Source organism: Sciurus carolinensis, chromosome 10 (assembly GCF_902686445.1).
Source record: "Sciurus carolinensis chromosome 10, mSciCar1.2, whole genome shotgun sequence".
NCBI classification, from domain to species: domain Eukaryota; kingdom Metazoa; phylum Chordata; class Mammalia; order Rodentia; family Sciuridae; genus Sciurus; species Sciurus carolinensis.
In genome coordinates, this window is record NC_062222.1 from 86,224,918 (window position 1) to 86,249,224 (window position 24,307).

Sequence of the window (24,307 nt, forward strand, 5' to 3'; positions counted from 1 at the left end):
TTTTGAAAAGTAAAATATAGCGAGTTTCAGTTTTTTTAAACTACGTATTAGCCATGGCTTCGGAGGTTAAGAAGTTGTGACTGTAATATTTATTAATTGTACAAGAGCACAGAAGGACAGTACAGTGAATCAGACATAACCTTCCTGTGTTCACACGTGACTACACGACCAGTGTAACTCCAGACCACGTACAACCACAATAATAGGAAGTTATACTTCATGTATGTATAATATGTCAAAATACATTCTACTGTTATGTATATCTAAAAAGAGCAAATAAAAAAAAATTGAAAAAAAGAGTGCAGGAGGCTTCTCTTCAGTATCTTTTATCTCTTCCCACAGCACACAGTAAAGCTTTCTCTCTATGGTAGTCTTTCAGTTAATGTTGTTGAATGACTCTTTTATTTTGGCATCATGCTTTATTATAGTCATGTGCCACATAATGACATTTCAGTCAATGACAGATTAAATCTAAGATGATGCTTTCATAAGATTATAATAGAACTAAAAAATTCCTGTCACCTTGTTATATTGCAGTCATCATGATGTTGTAGTGCAATGTATTTGTGGTGATGCTGGTATAAACAAACCCACTGCACTGCCGGTTATATAAAAGCACAGTGCTGTGCTGCAACTGCATATAATACATAATGATAATAAGCAACTAAAATAATGATTTATATATTTACTATACTGTTCTTTTTACTGTCATTTTAGAGTGTACTCCTTCTACCTGTAAAAAGTACTATAAAACATTATGCCATGTTTTGCCAATATCAGCCATAATTATCCACCTTGTGTCAAGTAATTGATGTGTACCATGTAGGTTTGTGTAAGTACATGCTTTGGTGTTCACTGATAAATAGCCTAATGATGCTTTTCCCCGGGTCATAAAAAAATCTGCAGTCTACTTCCTATGTTGCCTCCTCCATGAGCCGTCCTTGACTCCCCAGGTAGTAACTTTCACTTTTCTGAAATTCTAAACTCCTAAAATTTTTTTAGGTAATTACAGATTAAATATAATAAAATTATTTTACTCAGTTTCTGGCAATGGTGGTAGCTTTCTTATCCATAATACAACATCACAACCAGAAAGTTGATATGGAGAAAATCTATCAATGTTATTCAGATTTCACCAGTTTTAAAAACATAACAATTGTGTGCTTGCATGAGAATGTGTTTAGTTTTATGTAACTGTGTCACCTATGTAGATTTGTGTGACCACCCCTACAGTCAAGATGCTTGATCACAGGAATCTCTCATGTTATCTATCTATTGCCACCTGGCTCCCTCTCTGACTCTGTTTCCTGATCCGACCCTTGGCAAGTAATCATCTGTTTTCCATCTGTATAATTTTATTATCTCAAGTATATTATAAAGAAAAATTAAATATAGCATATAACCTTTTCATATTGTTTTTTTCCTTCAGCATAATTCTCTTGAGATCTATGTGAGTTTCTATGTATCAATAGTTTATTCTTTTGTATTGCTGAGTAGAATTCCATGGTATGAATATTTGACAGTTTGTTTAACCATTCACCCATTGAAGGACATTTCAGTTTTCAGTTTTGGTGCCATAACAAATAAAATTTCATATGTAAGTTTTTGTGTGAACATAAATTTCACTCTTCTGGGATTAATGGCCTAGAGTTCAATTGCTATGTTATATGGTAATCTTAGTTTTTGCAAGAAACTATCATATTCTTTTCAGATAGTTCCTTATCATTTTTTTAATCTCTCAGTATGTATACTCTGTACTTATGTATTTTAGACATGTGTGAATAGAAATTATTGCAATGATCAGATTATAAGGTCCATGTGGATAGGAACCATACGTGATTCATTTTTATATCCTCAATAGTCCATAGAAAAATATACTATTTACGACTAGTATGCAATAAAGGCCTGGGTGTGTAGCTCAGTGGTAGAAGACTTCCTAGTGTGCACAAGGCCCTGGGTTTGATACCCAGCAACATACACATCTTATAGTTTTCTGACACAAGTGTATCAGCTTCTGCACCATATATGTGGAAGAAATTCCAGTGTGGGTTTGTATTCAATAAATATTTTGGAATTAATTTAATTTTATAGCCATGACTTTATCATTTGTCCTAACATAATTTTTATTTTACAACTCTTGAGGTGAGGTGAAAAACACCCTGAGAAATGCAAGAAGAAGGTCACCTTTAGTTTACACAGATCCATCAATCAGCTCCACTTTGGCATAGCTTTCCCCGACTTAAACTCCACAGTCAATCTCTATAACCACTGCTTTCCGTGTTCCTTCATTTCTTTGCTTCTCTCTTGTGTTGTCACTCTGTGACACTCATTTTTTACCACAACCCTGTGAAAATCCTGCTCTACCTATTCTTTCCCTATACCTTGTATTCAAGCACATTTGGAGAAGAACTCACCAGACGGGTCCAGCAGCAGATCCGTGGCCACACCTCCAGGACACTCAGGACTCCCCTGACTTTCCTTTTCCTTCTCTCCCCCAATCCCTCTCCAGTTCTCCTCAAAACCTATTTTGCACATTTTTCTCTTCTCAACTCCTCTAACAACATAGGTGTTTGTGAATCTTGAACTGCTGGAATGTGCTGGTCAAGAGGAGGAACTAACTGGTCATTCCAGTATTTCTCCAATGTTGAAAGGTATTGTTACATTCTGGAAAATTGTTCCCTGAGGCAGATAAAGTTCCCAGCACAATGTCTATTCAGCAACCTTCCTCATGTCAGTAAATCTCTAAGGCTCAGGAAAGGATTCTCTCTCTCTCTCTCTCTCTCTCTCTCTGCCTCTCTTCCCACCCCTTGACCATTCTGTAGCCAGTGTGGCTTTTTTGTCATCACTGCTGCCCCTTATAGTTCTTCTGTCACTTCAGGCAGACTCTGCCATCAGTGAGCCTTGTCCCAGGAAGAACTGAGTGTGTCTCGAAGAGTGAAATTCCTCTGTAGAAGCTGCTGCTAAACAAAACCAGTCACATTTCTTCCCTCTCTCCCCTGAAGGGTGATTTCAGTCTTTTCTAGTGTGGCTTCCTTCTGCCTTCTCTTGTCTATTTTAATTTTCTGTTTTCCTTCTGAAAGAAAAGAGATTTATGTTAAATGACTCAAAATTGAAAAGGAACATTAATCAGACAATGCCTTAAACAAGCAGTGTGAATTAGAAACAAGGTCAAAATATAAATACTTTTAAATATAGTTCTCTTTAGTTTCTTAATTAGTGCTAAAAAAAGGAGGGAAATCCAAGTAAAATTCTCAGAATTTTACTCGCACAACTAAAATAAAAGTGAATCCTTTGCTTTTCATTTTTTCCCTCAGTCTCTTCACACCATCTAGTGGAAATGAGGGGTAATGACTAAGATATTAAAAGTAAGCAAAAAGGCCTGCATCACCAGCAAAGCAGAATTTCGGTAATGAAATTATCAGAATAATTAGGATTTAAACTGACTATTAGCTATAGAACTGAAGAAACACCTTCACTTACCTTTACTTACTTGCTCTCATCACCAGTTTCAGAGGTCACACAGCTAAAGCAAGGAACTCCCATTAGCTTTGCTGCAAGTGACATCTGTGAAGACACCTCTGACACACCAGTGAAGATGGTAACAGTGGCCCAAGTTGTTTTTCAGGAACTTGGAGGCTGCTTTTGTTCCAGACTGGTTTAAACAGACCCTTCTCCTGGGCCCATGCAGGTGTGTGATTGGTGACATTTTGACATCAAGGGCTAAAAACTTTACCCTCAGACCATGTTAACATCACCATTTCTAATATGTGTCCAAGGAAGAGCCAAGATGTTTCATTACCCAAGTGTAGGTCATCAATTACTTTACTTTTCCTTATCCCCCGTTCCCTTTCCCTATATCTCAGGACATCCTGCTTCTTTATCCCATAAAAGTAGCAGGATACAGGTTAATACTTGTAAACCAATAGCTTTGCTATACTCCAACAGCAGTTCAGCTGAGAAAAAAAACAAGAAAACCATCCCCTTTACAATATCCTAAAAGCAAAAACAAAACCAAAAACAAACAAGTAAACCAAAAACCCTGGGAATTAATTTAACTAAGGAAGTAAAATAACTCTACAATGAAAATGATAGCACACTAAAGAAAGAAATTAAAGAAGACCTCAGAAGATGGGAAGATCTCCCATGTTCTTGGAAAGACTGAATTAATATCGTCAAAATGACCATACTACCAAAAAGAAGATGTGGACTTACTGCAATTCCCATAAAATACCAATGACATTCTTCACAGAACTAGGAAAAACAGTCCTTAAATTCATTTGGAAGAATAAGACACAAAATAATCAAAGCAATTCTTATTAAGAAAAGCAAAGCAGGAAGCATCACAATACCTGATCTCATGTTATACTACAGAGCTACAGTATGGTATTGGCATCAAAGTAGACATGAAGACTAATGGAATAGAACAGAACACACAGAAACAAATCCACATTCTCACAGCCTCTGATACTTGCCAAAAGTGCTAAATATATATGTTTGAGAAAAGACAGCTTTTTTTTTTTAAACAGTCTTTTTAACAAATAGTGCTGGGAAAACTGGTTATCTGTATATACAAAATAGAAATTAGATCCCTATCTTTCACCCTTCACAAAAGTCAAATCAAAATGAATCAAAGACTTAGGAATTAGACTAGAAACCTTGTAACTGCTAGAAGAAAACCCAGGTCAACACTCCATATAGGTACAGATACAGACTTCCTCATCAAGATACCTACAGTTCAAGAAATAAAACTAAGAATCAATTCGTAGCATGCCATCAAATTAAAAAGTTTCTGCACAGTAAAGGAAATGATTAAGAAAGTGAAGGCTGCTCTTTTGATTGAGGGCAATTCCTATGAGCCACCATCAGGCAAAACTCTTGGTAACTAGGGGAATGGCTGCTTTGATTCTGAAGATCTGAGCAACACATCACAGCATTTATACTATATTCTCAAGTCTCAGATTGTGTGACCCTGTATCAAAATGAAAAAAAAAAAATAGGGCTGGGTATGTAGCTCAGTGGCAAAATACCCCTGGGTTTAACCCCTAGTATTAAAAAAAAAAAGATTTTGTATTTTAAAAATATAATCCAGCTAGATATTATTGATGAAAGTCATAATTAAAATAAAAATGATCAGATATAGGTCATTGAAAAAATTATAATTCACTCCCTAGAATGAAATCTCACAGGACACTAGAGAATTAGAAAGCATTCTTTATCAAAAAACTCTGATATTTCAAACACTTCTGGACTACCTAATGTATAGATAGATAGATAGGTAGATAGATAGATAGATAGACATGCTGACAGATTTGCTTGTTAAAAGGTAATTAGTAGAAAAATGCATCCTATTCTAAAAGTTCTTTTAAAACTGATGCTATCTCTGGTCATTATTTTTTCTTCTATAATGAAAGGAGAGAATGAGTAAGACATCTCTTATGATAATTTTTCTGTAACACTTTACTGTAAATAAATATATTGGAGGTGGGCCAATGTAAAAACTACTTCATTTCCTCCATTATCTCACTTTGTATATTGGAAAACTCAATCACACATATTTATTAAAATTAGACTTGAGAAGATTTTTTCAAAAATTATTGCATTAACTAGAACTGTCATCCCTCATATCATCTTTTTTTTTTATTTTTAGTCGTAGATGGACACAATACTTTCATTTTGTTTATTTAGTTTTTTTTTTTTTTTTTTTAATGGTGCTGGAGATCAAACCCAGTGCCTCACACATGCTAGGCAAGTGCTCCACCACTGAGCCACAACCCAGCCCCCTCATATCATCTTTATAAAGCATATCCAGTAAAAAAATAATCACACAGAACAGTAACCTAACCTATAACCTTTGTGGATAAATGAAAACATGATCCAAATTTAGTAATTCAAATATTACACCAATACAGGATAAAAAATAAGTTTAAAAGTAAAAAATTGGCCCATTAATCTCTTAAGTTATGTAACTTATAAAGTGTGATTTTAGAGGGAATAGATAGGAAGTACCTGTCACTCATAATGGGTGTTGGAGTGATTATTAGAAAGCAGAAAGAAAAGAATCTAATTTAAAAATCATATACAAGTAAATACTAAAAAGGTTAAATGATTAAAAGAAAAGAAAGTAAAATCTCATCATTCATTCAATACATACTGATCAAACAGATACACCTAAAATTTGGGAATTTGGTTTCTGAAATGTGAGCTTTGGGTACCATAGCAAAAGGCATAATGTATATAACATAAAATTATGATCAAAGTCATAGTTGAAGAGTATAGAGCAAAAAGAGTCTCTAAGTGGAGAACGTAATTTCATTTCAAATAGCAGGGAAAGTCTTGAGAAAGCAGTCTTTAAGATGGGAAACTAACCAAATGCAATGGATTCTCTTCTTGGTGAATGTGAAACTACTGAGCATGACCAGAAGATAAAAGAATAGAGAAAAATTTATTACCAACAGTGAGTAAGGAGAGCACTGGAGTAGTTTGAAAGGCAATGCTTCCCTCTAAGAATGGAAGCATGGGGATTTTATATGGGGAGCGTACCATATTCATATAGGAAGGCACTTAAGGGGCAGCACAATCCTGAGCATGCTCAGTTTAGGATATCCATTCCTAAATATAAAAATCAACTCTCTGAAGGCAGTGGAAAGTGACCAACACCAATCAGAACCTGAAGGAAAATGGATCCATGAAAGGAAGGAACTGCACTGGATGAAATTCACGTATACATACAAGACTTTTTCCAGAGGGCTCTGACCAGGCCCGGTGACAGTGGCAGCTAGAACTCAAACAGAAAGCCATAGTCATATTGGCATCAGGAGTTAGAGGACAAAATTTGGGACTATAGCAAGGTTGAAAAATGAGCAGTGTGTGTGTTGGGGGGATCCTGAAATGGTATAATGTTCACTCACGTCCCAGGGATAGTCACAAAAAAGTAACACACAAAGGAAAGTCAAGATACCAATTGTTAAATTATTCCTCATGTTACACTTTATGTAAAACAACAATAACAAAAAAATATGAAAGTAGATAAACATAAAATGTAATTAAACATTTAAAAACTTCTAGAAAAAGGACATGATATAGAATTCCTTGCCCCCAAAACACTCTACTATAATGGAGTATGGTAATAGGCTAAAAATATTCAGAGAATTAGAAGTTATAAAAATTCTTTTAATTTTATTTAAATTTCACAAAAATGAAATGAGTTTTCTTTCAAAAATAAAAGGAATTCTGGATTTTTATAGATTTTTCCATACAAAATAAAAAGAAAAAATTGATTTTTTTTTCTTTTTGGTAGCAGTGATTTAACTCAGGAGTGCTTACCCACTGGGACACATCCCCAGCCCTTTCTATTTTTCTTTTGAGACAGGATCTCACTAATTTGCTGAGGGCCTTGCTAAGTTGCTGAGGCTGGCCTCCAACTCATCTCCCTGAGTCACTGGGATTACAAGAGTGCACCACTGCATCTGGCTTGATCATGTTTTTATATGAAAAATAACAGACTTTATATGAACTAGTATTTCTTACCTACCTCTTTGTGTGTGTATGCACTAGGGGGGTTTTGCTTTTTTCTTAACTCTGAAATTATCTTAAAAAAAAAAAATAAGACTAGTTTTTTGTCTTAATACCAGTATAGAAATTAAAAATTATACATTCAAATTCCTAATGACAATTTCAATAACAAAACCACTTATTTTTACATTTAAAAGTGATAAAAACAATATAAGCTTGTTAAGACATTTGATAATTCATCTCAACTTGATTTGAGAGGCAGGTTCTCTATTTGTGTTAAATGAATATTCTATAGTTTTTACTTCTCTTGGCGCAAAGAAGCATGGTTTATAACACAGAACTGAGAAAAAGCAATAAAATGCCTTATTCCAAGTAGATTTCCTTCATCTTTTTATTGTAATTAGAGTTATTTCTTTATTAAAAGAGAGGCTTACATTTTTGATAATATGTTTTTCTTAACCAAAAAAGGAAGATTATATTATTTTGTTACCATAAGGATATCTCTCTCGAAAGAAAAGAAAATACATTTAGTGTATTTTCCAGTGAGGTCAGGAACAAAACAGACATTCCCACTTTTGTCACCAATATTCGGTTTCATTCTTCCGGGTTTCATCAGGTAGTAATAAGAGAAAAAAGAAATGTAATGTTGAAAAAAGAAGATCTGATATTCTAATATCGACAGACAAAGTATGTTTATATAAAAAATTCAAAAGAATCTAAAGATAAATAGTAACATAAATAAAAGGCTCAACATGTTTTCCCAGCTATGCTCTGTAACATTCCTACATGCTAGCAATAATCAAATAGGAAACTGAATAGAAACAAATATTATTAGTGAGTGTAAAAAAACTCTTAACAATAAAAAATGTAAAAAGAGTGTGCCTTATATTGATTTATGACAAAATGAAGTTTAAATATTTACAGAAGATAGGAATAAATGGGCTGCTAAATCATGCTGATAAATAACAAAGATAAAGATAAGCTCTCAGAAATCATGACACTGTAATATAAAGCAGAAGTCAGTCAACCATGGACCATATCTGGCTTACGTAAAATAAATAAATATTTACTGGAAAACAGTTGTGCCTATATATCTTTTATTTATTATTTATGGACGTCTTTGTGCTACAATGGACAAATTGAGTAGTTAAAATGTGGACCATATAGCTGGCTAAGTCTCAGACCTTACTGATTAGCTCTTTACAGAAAACATGTGCTAACTCTTGATCTTCAGTAGTTAAAAGTATTTAGCATGGATAGAAGAAGAGATAAACAGATCAATGGAACAGAATAAAGAGATAAGAAATGTGGTGGAGGCTGCTTTGTTTATGACATGAGACATGATATTAGTGGAGAAAGTATGAACTCTAATAAAATGTCTAGGAAAATCAGCTCTAAGTCAGAAAAAATAACTTAAAAAATTAAAAACAAAAAATTAAAATATCATTTGATATCAGCACAATATTTATTAAAGCTTTAAAATATCTGAACATTAAGAGGACAACATTTTAGGTGAAAATATAGAAAAATACTTTGAAGGAATCAAATTAAGAAAAATTTCTTAATGTTTTATGGTTGACATTTATATATCCAATTTTACTATTAATTTTTACCATTAAGAATAAAAAAATCTCTGGTGGATGAAAAGATCCTTTTAAACAATTAAATGTCAAGCTGTACACAGTGAGTAGGCAATTAATAGAAAGATGTACCATAATTGATAAATCTCATATATACATATATATATATATATATATATATATATATATATGCTAAGTTGCTGAGGCTGGCCTCCAACTTGTGATCCTCTGTCATATATATGGCATTCATATATATCCCTAAGGAAAAAAGATTAATAACCTAATAGAAATAAAAAAATATAGCTCAATTGGTAGAGTGCTTGCCTTGCAAGCACAAGGCCCTGGGTTCAATCCCCAGCACCACAAAAAGAAAAACAAACAAATGAACAAAAAAACTTGAACTTTCTGAATAGGATTCTCCAAAGTAGAAACCCAAAGTTCTCCCAAGTATATGAAAGGATGGTTATTCTTACCATCCTTTATTGTAATTTTAAAAAGTGCAAATATTGAACATAATTAAATAGAATTTCACTTGCATCAGAATGCTGGCAATATGTTATATTAAAATTGATAATTTACAAAAAGTCATTTGAATGACTTCTATTTAAAAAAATTAGAATTTAGCAATATTTTGCTTACTGGGAAAGATATAATGTATAATTGACTTGAAATATTGAGAAAATGAGGTAGAACATTTATAACCCACCCATAAGCACAGCATTATTTTTGATCTCTAACAATATAGTTGAAATCAAAATTTGTAATATTAAAATGTTTTCTTAGAAATAATTAAAAAATCTGAATGTCATTGTACATTTTTTTGAAAACATATACCTTACAATATAGATCTTTAGCTGCTGGCAAAAAACTGCAGTATTCTTCAAACTTCATAGATTTAGATATGAGCTCCTTTTAATAGGTTCTCTTCTATTGCAGCATTCAAGGAGAAAGTGTGGGAAAGCGTTCAATTATTCTTCTTTTGTACTTCTTATGCACAACTCTCACCCTTGTATTTGAAAGTTCTCTATGGGAAAATTCAGGAATTTTGCACAGAAATCTTGCTTTAATAATCTTCATTATATAATAGAATTCAGGTATGATTCAAATGGTTTATAAATCAAAATCTGATAAGTGAAACTATGTTTATTTATGCTTTACAGTTTAACTTCTAAAGCAATACCAGAAGGTGGCTATAAAAAAACCCTAACCTTGAAAATGATACCTCACATGAACTCTGAGGATATTACTATAGTGAAACTGATGTTTTAATATTGTGAGTAATGTAATTATCATAATTTTATCACTATTATTATTGAAATTTTATTAAAGCCAATGGTTGATTATGCCAGAATAGCAATAAACTACTTGAATCTATCCAAAAGCAAGTAATTACATTTTAGTTAAATATATGGGGTTGGTTACATTTATTGAAGATTAATTTTCTACTATTCTCTTTGTTAAATGAGAAATTCATCTTGCAATGCAAAATCCCTCTTTTGAAAAAATTTGGTAAATGAGAGTAAATTATTTCATAAATGGACTTTTTGATTCTTAGAACATCAAGTTTAACTGTTATTCAAGAATGATTAATTCCTAGGCTGTATGTGTCACATTGACTATTCCAGTAGACAGTTAAAAGAGAAAATGCAAGAAGCAAAAGAACACTTCAATAAAGAGATTCAGATTCTGAAAAAAACAAATACTTGAAATGAAAGAAACGATAAACCAAATTAAAAACTCAATAGAATGCATCACCAACAGAATAGACCTCGTGGAAAACAGAATCTCAGACAATGAAGACAAAATACTCAATCTTGAAAATAAAATTGAACAAACTGAGAAGATGTTAAGAAGTCATGAACAGAACCTCCAAGAATTATGGGCAAAGGGAGGAACTATCCTAAAGGAAAAGCCAATCAAAGGACAAGTAAAAAACCAAAAATAAGCCAAAATGAGTAGGAATACAATCATATCTCAATAATAACCTTGAATGTCAATGGCCTAAATTCAATAATCAAAAGACATAGACAAGCAGATTGGATTAAAAAGAAAGACCCAACATATGCTGACTTCAAGAGACCCATCTCATAGAAAAAGACATCCACAGACTAAAGGTGAAAGGATGGGGAAAAACATACCATGCACATGGACCCAGTAAAAAAGCAGGGGTCTTTGTCCTCATATCAGATAAAGTGGACTTCAAATCTAAGTTAGTCAGAAGGGATAAAGAAGGACATTTCATACTGCTTAAGGGAAGCATAAAACAGCAATATAACACTTTTAAATATTTATGCCCCAAACAATGGAGCATTTATGTATATCAAATAAACCCTTCTCAATTTTAAGAATCAAATAGACCAAAACACATTAATAGTGGGGGACTTTAACACACCACTCTTACCACTGGATAGATCCTCCAAACAAAAACTGAACAAAAAAACTATAGAACTAAATAATACAATCAATGACATAGACCTAATGGATATTTACAGAGTATTTCATTCATCATCGAGCGAATAAACTTTCTTCTCAGCAGCTCATGGATACTTCTCCAAAATAGACCATATGTTATGCCACAAAAAAGCCATTAGTAAATATAAAAAAAAAAAAAAATAGAGATTCTACCCTGTATCCTATCACACCATACTGGAGTGCAATTAGAAATGAATGATAAAATAACAAACAAAAATTACTCATATACCTGGAGACTAAATAATATGCTACTGAATGATTTAATGATAACAGAAGACACCAGGGAAGAAATAAAAAAATTCTTAGAAGTAAATGAGAACAATAACACAACATATCAAAACCTCTGGGACACTATGAAAGCTGTACTAAGAGGCAAGTTCATTGCATTGAGCTCATACATTAAAAAGATAAAAAGTCAACAACTAAATGACCTAACATTACACCTCAAAGCCCTAGAAAAAGAAGAACAGATCAACACCAAAAATAGTAGAAGACAGGAAATAATTAAAATCAGAGTTGAAATCAATGAAATTGAAACAAGAGAAACAATTAAAAAAATTGACAAAACAAAAAGTTGGTTCTTTGAAAAAGTAAACAAAATTGATAAACCCCTAGCCACATTAACAGAGGAGAGAAAAAACTAAAATTACTAGAATTTGTGATGCAAATGGAAAGATCATGACAGATACCATTGAAATACATAACATAATTAGAAGCTACCTTGAAAATCTATACTCCAACAAAATAGAAAATATCGAAGACATCGACAAATTTTTAGAGACATATGATCCTCCCAAACTGAATCAGGAAGACATACACAATCTAAACAGATCAATTTCAAGCACTGAAATAGAAGAAGCCATCAAAAGCCTACCAACCAAGAAAAGCTCAGGACCAGATGGATTCTCAGCTGAATTATACAAGACCTTTAAAGAAGGACTGATACCAATACTCCACAAAGTATTTCAGGAAATAGAAAAGGAGGGAACCCTTCCAAATTCATTCTATGAGGCTAGTATCACTCATACCAAAACCAGACAAAGACACATCAAAGAAAGAAAACTTTAGACCAGTATCCCTGACGAACATAGATGCAAAAATCCTTAACAAAATACTGGCAAATTGCATACAAAAATATATTAAAAAGATAGTGCACCACGATCAAGTGGGGTTTATCCCAGGGATGCAAGGTTGGTTTAACATCCCGAAATCAATAAATGTAATTCACCACATCAATAGACTTAAAGTTAAGAATCACATGAATATTTCAATTGATGCTGAGAAAGTGTTTGATAAAATACAACACCCTTCATGCTCAAAACACTAGAAAAAATAGGGATAGTAGGAACATACCTCAACATTGTAAAGGTTATCTATGCTAAGCCCACAGCCAACATCATTCTTAATGGAGAAAAACTGAAAGCATTTCCTCTAAAAACTGGAACAAGTCAGGGATGCCCTCTTTCACCACTTCTATTCAACATTGTCCTTGAAACACTTGCCAGACCAATTAGACAGACCAAAGAAATTAAAGGGATACAAATAGGAAAAGAAGAACTAAACCTGTCACTATTTGCTGATGACATGATCCTATATTTAGAAGATCCAAAAAATTGCACTAGAAAACTTCTAGAACTAATAAATGAATTCAGCAAAGCAGCAGGATATAAAATCAATATGCGTAAGTCTAATGTATTTCTATTCATAAGTGATGAATCCTCTGAAAGAGAAATTAGGAAAACCACTCCATTCACAGTAGCCTCAAAAAAAAAAAACTTGGGAATTAATCTAACAAAAGAGGTGAAAGACCTCTACAATGAAAACTACAGAACATTAAAGAAAGAAATTGAAGAAAACCTTAGAAGATAGAAAGATCTCCCATGTTCTTGGATAGGCAGAATTGACATTGTCAAAATGGCCATTCTACCAAAGGCACTATACAGATTCAAAGCAATTCCAATTAAAATCCCAATGACATTCCACATAGAAATAGAGAAAGCAATCATGAATTTCATCTGGAAGAACAAGAGACCTAGAATAGCTAAAACAATCCTGAATAGAAAAAGTGAAACAGGAGGTATCACAATACCAGATATTAAACTATACTACAGAGCAATAGTAACAAAAACAGCATGGTATTGGCACCAAAATAGACAGGCAGACCAATGGTACAGAATAGAAGACACAGAGACAAAACCACATAAATACAGTCACCTCATACTAGACAAAGGAGCCAAAAACGTACAATGGAGAAGATAGCCTGTTCAACAAATGGTGCTGGCAAAACTCGAAATCCATACGCAGTAAAATGAAATTAAACCTCTACCTCTCACCCTGCACAAAACTCAACTCAAAATGGATCAAAGACATAGGAATTAGAGACCTTGCACCTAATAGAAGACAAAGTAGGCCCGAATCTTCATCATGTAGGCTTAGGATCAGACTTCCTCAATAAGACTCCCAAAGCACAAGAAATCAAAGCAAGAATCAATAAGTTGGATGGACTCAAACTAAAAAGCTTTTTCTCAGCAAAGGATACAGTCAAGAATGTGAAGAGAGAGCCTACAGAGTGGGAAAAAATCTTTTCCACACACACTTCAGATAGAGCGCTCCAAAATTTATAAGAACTTACAAAATTTTACACAAAAAATACAAAGAATCCAATCAATAAATGGGCCAGGTAACTGGACAGACACTTTACAGAAGAAGTCACATAGGCAAAGAATAAATATATGAAAAAGTGTTCAACATCTCTAGTAATTAGAGAAATGCAAATTAAAACCACCCTAAGATTTCATCTTACTCCAATCAGAATGACTTTTATCAAGAACACAAACAATAATAGATGTTGGCATGGATGTGGGGAAAAAGGCACACTTTTACATTGCTGGTGAAGTTGCGAATTGGTGCAGCCACTCTGGAAAGCAGTATGGAGAATCCTAAGAAAACTTGGAATGGACCCACCTTTTGATCCAGTTATCCCACTCCTCAGTTTATACCCAAAGGACCTAAAATCAGCAAACTACAGTAACACAGTCACATCAATGTTTATAGCAGCTGAGTTCACAATAGCTAGATTGTGGAACCAACCTAGATACCCTTCAACAGATGAATGGATAGAGAAACTGTGGTATATATACACAATGGAATACTATTCAGCCATAAAGAAGAATAATATTATGGCATTTGCAAGTAAATGGATGGAATTGGAGAATATCATGCTAAGTGAAGTAAGCCAAGCCCAGAAAACCAAAGGCTGAATGTTTTCCCTGATAAGTGGAGGATGATATATAATGGGGGTGGGCAATGAGAGAATAATGGGGGAACTTTAGAATATGTAGAAGAAAATGAGAGGGTGGGGGGGTATGAAAAATGGTGGAATGAGACAGATATCATTGCCCTATGTACATGTATGATTACACGAATGGTATGAATCTGCATTGTGTACAACCACAGAAATGAAATTACGTACCCCATTTGTGTACAATGAATCAAAATGCAGTCTGTAAAAAATTTAAAACTAAATAAAAATAATAAAAAAAAAGAAAAAAGAAAAATAGGTAAACCTAAAAAAATAAAGAAAGAAGCAGAAATTCTGACAAAAAAAAGCAAGCAGAAATCCTTGAAATTAAGGAAATAATAAACCAAATGAAAAATTCAATAGAAAGTATCACCAACAGACTAGACCACTTGGAAGACAGAAACTCAGGCAATGAAGACAAGATATATAATCTTGAAAATTGAGTTGGCCATGGAGAGAAGATGTTAGGAAACCATGTGCAGAACTTGCAAGAACTATGGAATAACATAAAAGGACAAAATTTAAGATTTATTGGGATTGATGAAGGTGTGGAGATACAAGCTTTTCAATGAAATAATATCAGAACATTTCCCAAACTTAAAGAATGAAATGGAAAATCAAATGCAAGAGGCTTATAGGACCCCAAATGTACTAAATTACAACAGATCCACACCAAGGCACATCATAATTAAAATGCCTAACATACAGAAAAAGGATAGAATTTTAAAGGCTGTGAGAGAAAAACATCATATTATGTTTGGGGGAAACCAATTTGGATCTCGGCTGATTTCTTAACCCATACCCTCAAAGCTAGGAGATCCTGGAATAACATATACCAAGTTCTGAAAGAATGCCAACCAAGAATCCTATATCCAGCAAAATTAAGCTTCAGATTTGAAGATGAAATAAAAACCTTCCATGATAAACAAAAGTTAAATGAATGTGCAACTCAAAAGCTTGCAGTACAGAACATTCTCAACAAAATATTCCATGAAGATTAAATTAAAAAAGTGAAAACCAGCAAAGGGAGGAACTACACTAAAGGAGTAGGCAATCAAAGGAGGAATTAATTCAAATTAAAAACTAGAAATAAACCCAAATGACCAGGAATATAAATCATATTTCAATAATAACCTTGAACATTAAAGGCCTAAACTCATCAATCAAAAGACAGACTGGCAGATTGGATTTTAAAAAAAGACCCAACAATATGCTGTTTCAAAAAGACTCATCACATAGGCAAAGACATACACAGACTGAAGGTGAAGGATGGGAAAAAACATTGTTCACATGAATGGTGTAAACAAACAGGGGTTTCTATCCTCATACCAAATAAAGTGGACTTTAAGTCCAAGTTAGTCAGAAGGGACATAAAAGGCCATTTCATACCACTTAAGGGAATTATACTTCAGCAAAACATATCAATCATAAATATTTATGCCCCAAACAATGAAGCATTTATGTATATCAAACAAACCCTTCTCAAACTCAAGAATGAAACAGAGCACAACACAATAATACTGGGTAACTTTGACATGACTCTGTCACCACTGGATAGATCCTCCAAATAAAACCTAAATAAAAAAGCTATAGAAGTAAAAAATACAATTGATAATTTAGGCTAAACAGACATATATAGAATATTTCATCCATCAATGACTGAACACACTTTCTTAGCAGCACAAGGATCCTTCTCAAATATAGGCCCTGCTACGTAAGCTATCACATATATTGGCATACAATTGTAATATTTCCTTAATATAATTTGAGCATCTGTAGGGTTATTTTGATGGCTCCCTTTCTGTTGATATTAATTTTTATGTTCTTGCTCTTTTTCTTGATTAGACTTGTTTATATTTTATCAAATTTTAGCTGTATTATTTCTTCTCTATCTCATATATTTATGCTCCCACTCTTATTTTTTCCTTTCTACTACATAATTTGAAAATAATTTGATTGATATTTTACCTTCTTTCTGATACAAGTACTTTAAGTTATAAATGTTCACTTGACTACTGTTTCATTCCAGAGATTCTGATATTTTAGGCTTTATGATTACTTTGTTCAAAGCACTTTTTATTTACTTTTCTCGTGTTTTATTCCTGACCTCTGAGATATTTATAAGTGTGCCATTTAATTTTGAAATAGTTGACATGTGGGGTGGGGTTCTATATATCTGAAGGTGATGGATTTGTAATGTAATAAATCATTCAGGAACTAGTCTGCATAATTTCAAACAAAAAGTAATGGAAATACTTTTATATTGACTATATTGATTACGTACATGTCAAAACTGATCAAACTGCATACTTCAAATATGTGCATTTTATTGTACTTCAATTTTACCTCAATAAAGCTATGGGAAAAAAAGAAGAAACATGTTATCAAATATTAATCAAATTATTAATATTATAGAAGAAACATGCCTGAAGAGCCTTTTTGATCCAAAGATGAGATTGAACAGAATTCTAGTATGAAAGCATAAATGAAATGTGTCTAAACAGAGAGTACCTTTGAAGAACTTTGACAAATAATGTTGGCTCTGGAAAACACTAACGAGTCACCAAAAGGAACAAAGAGGTTTAAGGAAGAGGTAGGACTAAGCAGAGAAAATAGTGAAGAGGAAATAAAACTAGGTGGAGTTGCATAGTTGTAGTGTAAGGTAATTTAAAAAAAATCAACAAAACACGAACAACAACAAAAAGAACAAAGCAAAACTGATCTACCTAAAAGTCCTAGAAGTTCCTAAAAGGAATGAGAAAGAAAACACACATACATTAGCTTCACATATTCATATTCATAGGGAATATGTAATCTGCCAAATGTCTCCTGATTATGAACTTTTCTGTTTTATAAGGTTTATTCAGGGTAATGCAGGGCACAGAGTTGAGGAAACGTTAAGGCTGGTTTGAAATTTGAAACCATGATTTGTGTTACAGTCATTCCTCCAAATGGGCAATTACATGACATCATGTCTTTCAAGATCCAAAGAATAACTCGTGGTCCACACCTCACAGATTAAGTTCAGTGTGGCCACAAAGTCTAACCATGGTCCTAAATTGCTCTATCTGTATGGTGCCAAGGCACTGCAGTTTTTGATTCTTTTTCATCTAATTGATTTGGTTAGATGATAAAAACAATTAACTCATCTATCAATTTCTGATACCCACATAAGTCATAAAAAATTTAGAACATATAACTGAGAAAAAGTAAACAAAAAAGAAAATTTTAACCATAATTTCATAACATAGGCATTACTACAGTTGACTTCATTGTATTCTTCCACATTTATTAAATCTATAAATGATTTTATATTATGTATTTAATTGGTCTTTAAATCCTTACTTGTCCAATTACATGATATGACTGTGGTTTACAAAAATATAATAACACCACACCTGTTTTGTAACCTGCTTTAGATTTTTAAAAAATGGAAGTCAAGGGGCCGGGATATAGCTCAGTTGGTAGAGTGCTTGCCTTGCAAGCATAAGGCCCTGGGTTCAATCCCCAGCACCGAAAAAAAAAAAAAAAAAAAAAAAAGAGCAAACTTGGAAGTTAGTATCCTAATTCATTTTCTGGTCAATATTGACTATTTTCAATTTTTTAACTTATACTCTTAAACCCCCTTTTAGTTTAACAATTGATACTAAACATGAATCTAAAATTTCTTCCAAGAAGTTGTTTCGTTTACTTATATTTTATTTCAACATCATAATTTTCTTTGACACAGAATTTGATAATTTTTTTAAAAAAATCAAATGACTACTTTTAAGTAATGTCACCAGTTATAGTGGTATGGCAAGATTGAAATGCTCAACATTTTGATGCCAATATGTATTGCCAATAAAGGAGCTTATATAGTAGATTTGGTTTTGAGTTGTTATATCCTTTAGTTAATGTATTTGAGACTATCCTTTTTCTTCTTGGCTTATGTATTCTATTGGTTATTAAGGTTTGATGGGTGGTAAGCAATGTATAATCCACAAGTGACTCTTTTAATAGTAGGCATTCAAGTATGATTGAATGGCTGTCTATACACTGTAAATCTTATTTTCAATCCTTTTATTAATAGTACACTCGCAATGTTGACTTTTTGCTAATTTATTTTTGCCTTTCAGAAAAATGTTCTTAAATTTATGTAATAAGTTAATGTGTTTACAGAAATTTGACATTCATTATTCTATTTCATTCACAATAATCCTTTGAACTAGTCAGGACCAGTTTTATTACTATTTCTATTTTCACATGAAGTGAACTGAGTTTCAGAAAAGTCAAGGCACTTGCTTGATGTCACAAGGTTTTAAATGACATAGCTGATCCCAAGCTCAAACCTTAGCATTATAAGTATACTGCTGCACCATGTGATGATTTTTATTCCTTTGAACTGTATCTCCACGTAAAATAATACAACATGGATAAATTTTGGCCATTTAAATTTCCTCCAGCAAGGAGAATGAGGACTGAAATCAAAGCTCTTATATCAGATTCTGGCAGACAACATGGCATCCTGAATCCACTTCTCCCATCCATTAAACTTACCAGTGTTTTACTTATTTCTCCTTTTTTTTTTTTTTTTTTACCCGTTTCTTAGATTTCTGGACTATTTAACAATGACAACAACAACAACAAAAAAAAAAAACTAGAAAAAAAATGAAGAGTTTTAAGCATTCGTGATTTTTTCCTTAAAATATACACAACCCTCTATATTTTAGAATAAAGAGAATTATCATGAGAAAAAATACAAAGATTTGTATGAGTATCAACTTTTTACCATGTGGAACATTTGACTACAACTATCTTAAAGCTGAGAGTTTGTTTCTTGTTTCCCTTTCCCTATAGCACACAAAATGTAGCAAGTCAAAGTTACAGAGATTAATAACATGTGAACTAAACCGAATATTGTATTTTGGGCATAATAGGGCTAGAAAAGTTAGCATTTGTGTTACTAGGTAGGTTGCAGTCAATTCTTTGGTGTTTTATCAATTTTATAGTTCTCCCCCACCTTTACTTCCAGAAATCAGCAAGGCTAATCCTTAAATCTTCACCAACAACTATAAGTTAAGAAACTTTATTATAGTCAATACATTCACAAGTATTTTTGCATTTTTTTTTCTAAAAAAAAATCTTGAAATACAACATGGAATTCATAGTACTCTTTCAAAATGACAATGTAGTAGATAAGCCATTCCTTTTGAAAAACACCTGGTTATATATTTTAATATTTGTATAAAAGAGTGAAATAAGATCTGATTCCAATCATAAGTAAAGAATCTTATGGGAATAAAATACAAAAAAAATTTAAGAGAAAAAAGGGGCAACTTAGGAAAAGAAAATACAAACTAGAATATGTCAAATACATTTATTACAAAATAATAACAGTTCTGAAATTTAAAAAAAAAAAAAACATTCTCAGGAGTATCATGCTGCCCAGAAGATCTATAGATGCCTTCACAAACTCAATGGATATTAGTAGAGTACTACGTTTACATGATGCCTTACAGACAGAATTACCTATGCTATGGAAGATGTGACCATTAATGAAGCAAAATCTCTACCTTCAAGCATTTTGTAATCTACTTAAGAAGAAACGAATTTCAACTAATAGAGTAAAAGGCAGGAGTTAAAAGGTGTTTGAGACAGGAAAAGAGGATGTGTCAGAGTCCCCCAAACTAAGATAGAGTGGAGATGGCACATTATAAAAGCCCCCAAATCAATCAAGAGATGCTGGACAACCATTGGTGGGTATCAAGTAGTGTTTTAAGGTAGTAGTTCTTATAAAACATAATTAAAGATAACTTCTCTTGTGTAAATAAATCCTTTCTTCAGGTTATGGGAGACAAATGACCAATAGTGTCACAGCTGACAACCAAATTGTGAATGGGAAGATTGCCCTGAAAGGGGCATGGCCGTGGCAGGCCAGCCTTGAGTGGAAAGGCCAGCACAACTGTGCTCTCTGATCAGCTGCAGGTGGTTGTTATCTACAACTTACTGCTTTATTAGATATGTTTAAGTTTGAATAATGTAGAATGCTGTTTTGGTTAGCCTTTAAGAGTACAGGTGTTTTGAGTAGCCTATAGGGTTAACCTAATGTGTGAAGGATTGCCGAAATTACATAAAATTTACAATCACACACAAAATTTGTTATTACCTGCATAATTCAAAGACAGGGGAAAGTATCTGAATTTAGGAAAGGACAGCAAATTGAACAGAAGTATTTTCCAAATAGCTACTTTGGCCTGATCTTAAGTGTTTTACTCACATCATTTCATTTAATCATAACAATTATTTGTAAGGAAGGTATAATTGAATATATTTAAAGGAGGAAACTAGGGTTCAGAAAAGATAGTGGAGTTGGCCAAAATCATACAGCTCTTAAATAACAGAAATTAAATGCAAATCCAGGTATGTCTGATTCCAGTTACTAGGTGGCTACTTGTTTTTCCATCTTGGGATTCCCAATCTAGTTGAAGAAATACAAATGTCACACATTGAAAGTACAAGGCAGCATAGTGTGATAAACATCACATCTATGATCAATAGTGCTATGTAAATTTGAAGAAGAGAATGTATTTGGCAGTAGTATGAAGATATAAGATTTAACTGAACCTTAAAGATATAATGTTTGATAAGGTAGGTGGATGAGAATAATATGCATTTCTGGTTGAAGAAAACAGCCTTCTTCAAAGTGAATGGATGTGGAAGGACACAGGTTGTATTCTGCAGATGGAAAAAAAAAAAACAGTTTGAAATAAAGAAGGTTTTTATTAAAAGAAACATTAGAAAATACACTTTGAAAATTTATTTCCAGTGGTTGTGGACATCTCTAAATGATAAGAAACTTGCTGAAGAAGTGTCTTTTACAAAGTGCACTCATGGAATTTGTCTTTCAGAAGTGATTTTCAAAAAAAGCAGTCCATGACAGTGAATAGCATGGAGATTTCTTCAAAGTCTAGATCCTCAAGCATCTCACCAGACAATTTAAATATAAATCTCTGGAGGTGGAACCAGAGTTGACTCTAAGGAAATGAAATTTAATAAGCACTGTTGAGTTCACAGAGTCCCTGGAAGTTTGAGAATGGAAGACAGAACCTGAAGATACTGAAGGCTTAAAAAATAGTGCCTGACATTTTTAGGGGAACATGAAAATAAATAAATAGGATGTTAGATCCTAAATTAAGAAAGAGTGTCATTAAGGAACTGGGGGTGTTGGTAAGGAAATCTAAATTAGAAACCAAGATGCATTGACTAGATAAACACAATAGGGTGATTGGGTAAGAAGGAGTTGCAATACTCTAGGGCCACAGGTCCCACGGCCTGCTACAGTCCTTAGAACACAGCTATATAGTAATAAGACTAATTCTGGATCCACACACTTACAGAACTGAGGATGCTCATACAATTCCTGCCCAGGGCAAATGCTCAGAACCCAGATGGAGCTGAATCAGCATAGAAAACACCAGTGACCCTCACTGGGAGGATCTGCAGGAAGCTGACAGGTTTAGCACTGTTTTTATGTGCTGCAATATTTATAGCATCTCCATGTCAGAGAAAATTTTAAGATAAGAATTTAAGTGCTTTATAATAAAGTGTTGTTTGGGAACCTCATGCATTAAACTCATGAGATCATTATTACTAAGAAGATTGAATGCATTTAAATTGTGTCCTCTAGGAAAAATAATTCTCCAAAGGATGAAACCGTCAACTTTGGAACTGCAGTAAATAGACCATACATGACATGAAAACTTCAAAGCATTATTTTTCATGAAAATTATAGCATGCTGAAGTTCATGATAATATTACCCTTGTGCAGCTGCCTGAAAAAGTCTCTTTTACAAAGTATGTTCATAGACTGTCTTCCTGAAAACAATATGAAGCTTTCAGAAAAGGACAGTGTTATAGTTGCAGGATGGAAAATACTTTATATGAATGGTAAGATTTTAAAAAAACATAATCATTTCATGGGAATAACTATTTAAATAATTTATCAATAAATTGCTTCCTTATACAATTAACCAATCAGTAAATATATTGAAAAGAAAACCCAAGTAGCAGGACAGAAAGTACCGCATCCTATCGTCTTCAATTTCTTTTTAAAAAATTTTAAAAATTAACAAATTAATTTTTCTTTCCATATTTTATATTGGTACATTATTGTTACACATAATGGTGGAATTTGTTGTTACATAGTCATAAGTACATACAATAGAACAATATAATTTCTCTAATTTCTCTTGAAATGAGAATTGGAAAAATTGGACTAATGTGTGAGGTAGTCAGTTATAAATCTGAAAGAGACTAATATAGCCTGGGAATGGCCTGGCTCTTGATGACTTAAAAAAATTGCTTTATGCAATTTGCATTTATTTTTAAATGCGTTTAAATGCAATAAAAATTGCATTTATTTTTAAATGTTATTTGTCACAACAAAAAAGGCTATGATTTCTAAAATACACTGCATTTATTGTCTTTAAGTGTCCTTCTAGTGAAACTTTAAGGCTTTTTGAAGATTATTGACACGAAGATTGCATATCCCCCTTATGCATTTTCTGGCTTGATGACTGACGTGATACCATGTGCTGACTGTATGTCAGGAGAAGCTGATGCATGTCAAGTACTTCTAGCTCTATTATCCAATCATTTTCTCCCCAAGTGTCAATTAAATGGAAGTTTTTATCAACACAAAATATTTTATGTAAAAATATTTTCACATAGCAGTTTCTTATTGTAATCAATTTCAAAATTTATTAGCTCCATTTATGTATCAGACACCAACCTAACTGCTGCTAAATGAAGTGGTGAACACATCTCCTACCTTCATGGAATTCTTGGTATAAAAGTATATTCAAAAAATAATGCTTAGAAATCTATAATGTAAAATTAGTCCTATTTTCTGGGCAAACTGCAGACCTAGACTAGTGCCTCCTTCTCCAGGATGTGGTAGGGAGTTGAGCATGAGCTCATGTCACCCACCATTCCCCAGAGACTTCATCATGGAGACTTAAACTCAGTTAAATGTTCACAGCAGCTAAGTTGCCATCTCTCTATTCAACTGGGATTCTACAGTCAAATTCTGACGTGCCTGATCCAACATTTGGTACCTGTAGGCAAAATAACATGGTTTGCAGCTGTTCTACATTTTGAATAAACCCAAGGTTTCCGTAACCTACACACAAAGAGGAAGAATTGATTTCAGTACCTAAGGACTATTGATAACTTCAAATGAGAGATAACAGGAAGTTCTGTAACAGGACAGATGACATTTTTCCCCTTCTTCATTCAGAATGATTCTGGTGGATCACTAGCTTACCTTAACTCCAGAAATATCTGGCATCTTGTTGGAATAGTAAGTTGGAGTGAGGGATGTGGTAAAAAGAATAAACCAGGTGTCTATACTCAAGTGACTTCTTATCATGACTGGATAACCTCCAATACTGGACTCTGA

General features: G+C 33.1%; 1 pseudogene; it reads left to right on the plus strand.

Moving 5' to 3' along the window:
* The first annotated feature begins 53 nt into the window (after nt 1-53).
* On the plus strand, nt 54-24,307 carry LOC124994278 (transmembrane protease serine 11B-like; annotated as a pseudogene).